General features: G+C 36.1%; 1 protein-coding gene and 1 long non-coding RNA gene across 2 annotated transcripts in view; one reads left to right on the forward strand and one right to left on the reverse strand.

Annotated features, from left to right (window-relative positions):
• The window catches only part of LOC106872101 (E3 ubiquitin-protein ligase XIAP), a 42,697-nt gene extending 36,296 nt beyond the window's left edge, over nt 1-6,401 (forward strand). The window contains exon 6 of the mRNA XM_052978443.1: nt 1,319-6,401. The gene's annotated coding sequence lies outside the window, so the exon portion shown is untranslated. The remainder of the gene's footprint in view (nt 1-1,318) is intronic.
• The window catches only part of LOC128251582 (uncharacterized), an 8,117-nt gene continuing 2,771 nt past the window's right edge, over nt 1,252-6,597 (reverse strand). Inside the window, exon 3 of the long non-coding RNA XR_008267181.1 lies at nt 1,252-1,409. This is a non-coding gene — a long non-coding RNA (uncharacterized LOC128251582). The remainder of the gene's footprint in view (nt 1,410-6,597) is intronic.

Below are 6,597 nucleotides of genomic sequence, written 5' to 3' on the forward strand. Positions count from 1 at the left end.
TATATATATATGAAAAATAATACCTCTCGATCCAAACATATATAAAATTTTTGACTCAAAAATAATTCCTTTCTTCAAAACAACATATTCTCAAAATACAAAACATACACACACTCACACACAAACACACCACAAAACAAATGAAAAATAACTCCTGACTCTTTCAATAAAATTGTTGACCACCTTAAAAATCCATTTAACACAATATATACACACAACTGATCATATTCTCAACAGAAAAGGAACTTGCTATTCAATTCAATAAAATTCTTGACCTCCTGAAATCCATTTAACACAGCAGACCATATTCTGAATAAAGAAAAAAGTAAACGTTTTGACACAAAAATAATTCCTTCTCCTAAACAAGATATTCTCAAAAAACAAGACACACAGAGCTGATGATATCCTAAATAGAACAAAATATGAGAACAATTGATTATCTAATTGCCAGGCTTTGATCAGATGTCAAATTGTTCGTAATGATAATTAGCCACACATTTTTTCTTGTTCAGCTTATTTGACAATAACCATGCTATCTCATTGGTTATTTGTCTTTCTTGCCACTCCTACTAATGTTAGGTTTCTGCTGGGTTTCTGAATAGAATTATTGTCCAACTTACCCATGCAGTTCAGGGACTTGAAGATGTGGCATATATGTAATGCCTATAATGGCATGTAATAAATTAATTACACTTAAAAAACATATGTAGCTAAGAATGAACTACCTTTCTCCAGCCTTTTAACTAATGAGAATTTGCTATTGAAGTAATTTATTATCGAAAGCCTTCAATTTATTTTCCAAAATAGTCTTTCTAATTTCAATCAGATAATATATCTCTATATATTATCTGATTGAAATTTGAAAAATTATTTTGTAAAAATAAATTGAAGGCCTTCAATGATAAAATTACCTCAAAATATACAAATTTTGGAATTGAATAACTTGAAATTAAAATATATGATAAATCCAGGTTGAAATATGTAAACCATTACTAGCAAGCCATTACACATGTACGTAACTACAAATGTCTTCTGAAGTGAAGCCAGTTTCCAGTTATGTACTTTGGAATATCAAATTATGTTTTGAAATAATTTTAATGTAAAAATTGTAAATAAACATAATATCAAAATTATTGGATTCTTGTGATATATTTTGGAATATGAAACAATCTGTTTTGAAATAATTTGATTGCAATAATATTTTTGAATACATTTTATTATATTTTAAAATGAGAAAAGTCATCTGTAAATCTCTGGCTGTTTGTAAATTCCTTAATCTTCTTTAACCCCCTTTTTTCAAATTGGTTTGTATCTCCAGGTCCTTTTGGTCTCAAGTCTGAAGTCACTAAACACTAACCTATGTTGAGTTGTGGATTATTCAGGAGCAGAGCCAATTGTCAGATATGGAGCTGAAAATGTGGAATGAACAAAAGATGAAATGTAGAAATTTTGACAGAAAAACAAGAAAACTGTTGACTATGTATGGAACCACCATCCAAAAGCTGATATCAGCCAATTTTGTAATTCAAGAGAGATCAGAGTGGAAGAGTGTCTGCAGATGGAATAAAACAGCTTACTTCATTATTTGCAGGACAAGACAGAAAAGTAGATACAGGCAGTGAATAAAGAACGGGTGATCAAGATTGGAAAAGAAGACAAAAATGAAATTCAAAGAGAATATATTAAACAGATTTAAGAGAAGCCTTTGCATGGTCACTGAAAATATGTGAAATAAAATTCTGGGTTTTGGCTGAAAAAAGATAATTGCGGGATCAAGTACTGCAAACTGACTTGTATTTGGGGAGGTGTCAGCAGAATGTAGGGTGTATGGATTTTGGAATGAAACAATGGCATACATTGTTGCAGAATGCCCCAAGTTAGCATTGAGAGAATATAAGAAATGGAAGCATGATCAAGTTATAAGCATTTTACACTGGAAGCTTTACCAAAATTTGGAGCTTGAAGCAGAAAGTACATGATACAATCATCTGGTAGAAAGAGTACTTGAGGTGGAAACATGCACAATTTTGTGGAATTTTCCCATTCAAACAGAAAAAAGGTGGAACATAGTATTCCAGATATAACAGACAAGGAAAATTGTATTTACTTACTGATTAATCCATCGTGTCCATTTGGTACCAGGTTTGTAAAGAGAGCTGATGAAAAGTTGAAAAAAATATAGCTCCTTAAAAGTTGAGATTTTAAAGATTTGGAACCTGATATCTGTAAAAATTGTACCTGTGATAATTGGCACATTGTGATGAAATAGATAAATGGGTAAAGGAGATTGGAGTGGAACACCCTGTACAGCTTCTACAGAAGGTTTGTTTTGTAGGAACAGGAAAGGTCATTGGAAAGATTCTGAGCATTTAATGACTTATCGAAATTAGGGACTGTAAGTGATGAAACAGACAAATGGGTAAAGGAGATTGGAGTGGAATGTCCTGTAGAGCTTCTACAGAAGGTTTGTCTCAAAGGAACAAGAAAGGTTCTGAGCATTTAATGGCTTATTGAAGTCATGGATATCTAAGGTTAGAGGGAGAAACTCACTATCCATATAAATTCTATCAGGAATAAGACAAATCCTGAGTCAAGATGATAATAATAATGATGATATAGTAGATATGGGAAAAGAAAGAGAGTGAGGTACGTAAAAAGAAGAGTGGGAGATGCCATGTAGTTAGACAGATTGTTATTGTCTGGAGCAGACATATGGTGGTAGAGGAGAGATAATTTGTTGGCTCAGGAGGATGATCAGTGTAAAATATGTGTGGAGAAGACAGTATTAAGAATGGAAGATGAATGACAGTGAAAAGGATTTTCTTTTTTACAAGCATCAGATTTGCTTCATGCAATTGAAAACGATCCTCATTTTAATGATGATGATGATATTGAGGAAGTAAATGGCAAAGAGGAGCCTCTCTCAACAACAACAAAAAATGACACTGAAATATCTGCTAGTAAGTAAATACTGATAACTCTACTATCTCTACATACTTTGAAATGATTGTTAGTAAATAAGAAATGATCCTTCTATTTATCTATCAAAGTGCTGACAGTGAAGTAGCTGTTATTAAGTAATCTTTCTTTTGTTGTCTCACATTGACGTTGGATTGCTATGGCTCATAAAGCAAGGGAACATCTAGTTTTAAAACTTTATGACTGTCAACACCACAGAAATCGAAAATGGAATATGGTTTTCAGAGTAGTATATGCGTGTGTATGTGTGTGTATTACATATATGTGGATCTATATGACAGCTCTGGATACCACAAGCTGTGAGTGCCTTCAAACACTTGTAAAATAAAGATCCCTCACCTGGAAAACAGTTATGAGTTAGTGTCAGGAAGGATATTTTGCTGGAAAAACAGTGCTTAAGCAATAGCATCAGCTAACCCTTGCCAGCATGGAAAAACATGCATGAAAGCAATTAAACAAAGTTGTTCTATGTATATTGTGTTTAATCTACATTTGCCTCTGCAACATTGAGAATAATATCCATATTTCAGATTATCTGGCTATTTTCTTCTGTTCAATGTAGATTTGTTACACATGTACATGATCAGCAATTGTTAGCTGATGTGCATTGACATATGTGGTTATCTGTCCAGTGTGTGGAACATATGCAGAAATAAATGTCACTGTTGCATTGAACAAGACCATTCTTAAATTAATACTTCTATCACACATGCTGACCACCTCAGTCACCTTATCCACTCATTTCTCTACCGAATGTATACCTACACTATACCAGTGGGGTAGTGACATCAAGTGTGACAGAATGGAGGAGTGAGTGGAGTTTACGTTGTTTAGTGAGAGTGAGGAAATTGTGAAAAATATGATTTAAATGGATTATGAAGCAGAGTGGAATGTGCATAGGAAGGTGAAAGAGAGGAGAAAAAGATGGAATAAGCGAGAGGGAGAAGGCAGTTGAGGGTGTGTATTTTGGAGAGATTAGAATGAATGGTGGCATACATAAGGTGGTAGGAAGTAGTATGAAGTATAGATAGGATGGCAGAAGCAGAGTGGAAAGTGGGGTGGAAATGGAGGCAGAAACCTTTGGTGATGAGGTGGTGGGGAAGGCAGTAACTAAGAAAGGGAATGTGGCTAGAGAACCATGTTTTTTTTTTTTTTTTGAAAATCAGTTGGGAAAGATTAATAGAAGGTTGAAAGCAGCAGAAAGGAAGAGTAGAAAGGTGTTTCTTTAGGCGGTGGTGAAGGTGGAGGAGCAAAGATTTGTAATCAGGCATGTTGGGAAAAGGAGAGAAAAAGGAAAAAACAAGAAAAGGAGAGAGAAAAGTAAAGTAATGACGTATGGAGTATAAAAGTTCAAAAAATTCAAAAGTTATGAAGAGAAGAAAAAAAGAAGACAAGGAGAGAAAAGGAGAAGAAAAGAAAAAGAGAAGACGAAAAGGAGAAAGAGAGAGGCAAAATAACAACATACGGAGTTAGAAAAAAACAGAAAGTTCAAAAAAGTTTTTAAAAATTCAAACGTCGTGGTGTATCGGAGTGATTTTTCATCAACAGAAGAGTCCCCTGAAATCCATAAGTATATCCAGTGATAATCCAGATGAGGAGAGGTGCAGAAAGTTCAGGCAATAGTTAAGATGTGTGAGTCCAAAGTGTAGGAGGTAAAGCAGTGTAAAACTGGTGTGACTACATGAGCATAAAATATATAGTTGAAATTTACAGAAAAACAAAAGATGTTCATCTCATCAGAGGTCATCTGAAGCAAGATCCCAGGTTTTGGTCAACTATCTTGTGATCTGATGAGAGGAAGTTGGAGTTATTTGGTATATGGATGCTGAAAATGCTGGAGGAAGCAAGGAGAAGCATATAAGCCGAAGAGCACTGTGCCCACCATGGTGGTGGGAACATAATGCAATGGGGATGCTTCTCTTTCAGTGGCACAGGGAACCTTGTCAAAGGCCAAAGAATTATGAGAAAGGAGGATTACATCAGGATCCTTGATGAAAACGTGAAGGAATCCCTGAGAAACTCCAACTTGGCCACAACTGGAAGTACCAGCAGGACAATGATCTGAAACATACTGCCAAGGTAGTGAAGGAATAGTTCAAGGACAATAATTTCAACATCCTAGAATGGGCAAGTCAGAGTCCTGACCTGAATCTGATTGAGAACTTGTGGTAAGACTTGAAGACCAGAATGATGGCTAGGAAACCGACCAACCTGACCCAGCTCGAGGCTTTCGCCAAGGAGAGTGGGCCAACATTCCACAGAAGACATGGAGGAAGCTTGTAGACATATACAAGAATCATCTAGAAGCAGTCATAAAAAAACAAAGGCTATGCTATTGACTATTAAAGGGAAATATTGGACTCAGTAAACTTATGGTATGAATAATTTTGAACATGGCATTTTTTAAAATCCATGAATAAAATACCCCTGAAATGAAGAATTTCTTGAATTGCGTATTGTTTTTGTTCTTTCACTTGTTGGTCACATATAAATCATAAACAAACTTGACGAAATGCATTCATTTCATCACAAAAATTAAAAAATCACAAAAATTAACAAGAGTATGAATAATTTTGAGGTTAACTGTATATATAAAGTCATCTTTGAATGTGATAGATGTGCAAGAACAATAAGCCCTAAGAGTACAAGGGACTTAGATTCTCTCAAATACCCAGGAGGCTCTCTTGAGGTTGTAGATAGTTTCTCTCCTCTAGGTGATTAAATTAGCAATGGTGGAGGATGCTCTAACAGTATTGCTTCCAGAATAAGAATAGGGTGGAGGAAGTCCAGAAAGTTATTACCTCTGTTGGCAACAAAAGGACTCTCCCTCAGAGTGAAAGGTAGACTGTACGATGCTTGTGTATGAATGGCTATACTCCATGGTAGTGAGACATGGGCTCAGAATGCATAGACTAGAGAGATATAACATGCATGTACAACAAAGTGCAAATGTATGGAGAGAAAAGTTGGGCATAAGAGGAATCAAATGTAGCATGCAAGAGAGAAGACTATGTTGGTTTGGACCTGTGATGCGTATGAATGAGGACAGCTGCATAAAGAAGTGCCTGTCACTGAAAGTGGATGATACCCGTGGAAGAGAGAGACCGAGGAAGATATGGGATGAAGTGGTAAGGACTGATCTCAGGACGCTGGGCCTCACGGAGGAAATGACAATGGACCAAGATGTCTGGTGATATGAGGTCCTTGAGAAGACCTGCCCATGTCAGTGAAACTGAGTTCTAGAAGCGCTGTATGTCCCACCCACACATAACAAGAAAACTTCTCACACACCCTACCACAACAAACCAAACTGTATCTCTACATCGCTTCTCTTCCTTGCATTTCCACTTCATGCACTATGCTTACCTCCCACTCACCAATCCTGTCCTCACAGCCCTGTTTCTCTGTATTATTGCTATCCTGCAGCCTCCACTGTTTAGTGGGTCGATCCACTACTCAGGAAGAGACTATTCTAGAGTACATTCTGCCTTATCTTCGAAACGTCTAGTTAGAATAGAGGTAGCTGACAAAGGATTAATTCCAAGTGGCTATCTGTTTTCCTATGTGTTCGTTCCGTGGTCTGTAGTTCATTGTTCTAACGTCCTGTACCCTGATATG

Source organism: Octopus bimaculoides, chromosome 2, assembly GCF_001194135.2.
Source record: "Octopus bimaculoides isolate UCB-OBI-ISO-001 chromosome 2, ASM119413v2, whole genome shotgun sequence".
Taxonomy (NCBI): domain Eukaryota; kingdom Metazoa; phylum Mollusca; class Cephalopoda; order Octopoda; family Octopodidae; genus Octopus; species Octopus bimaculoides.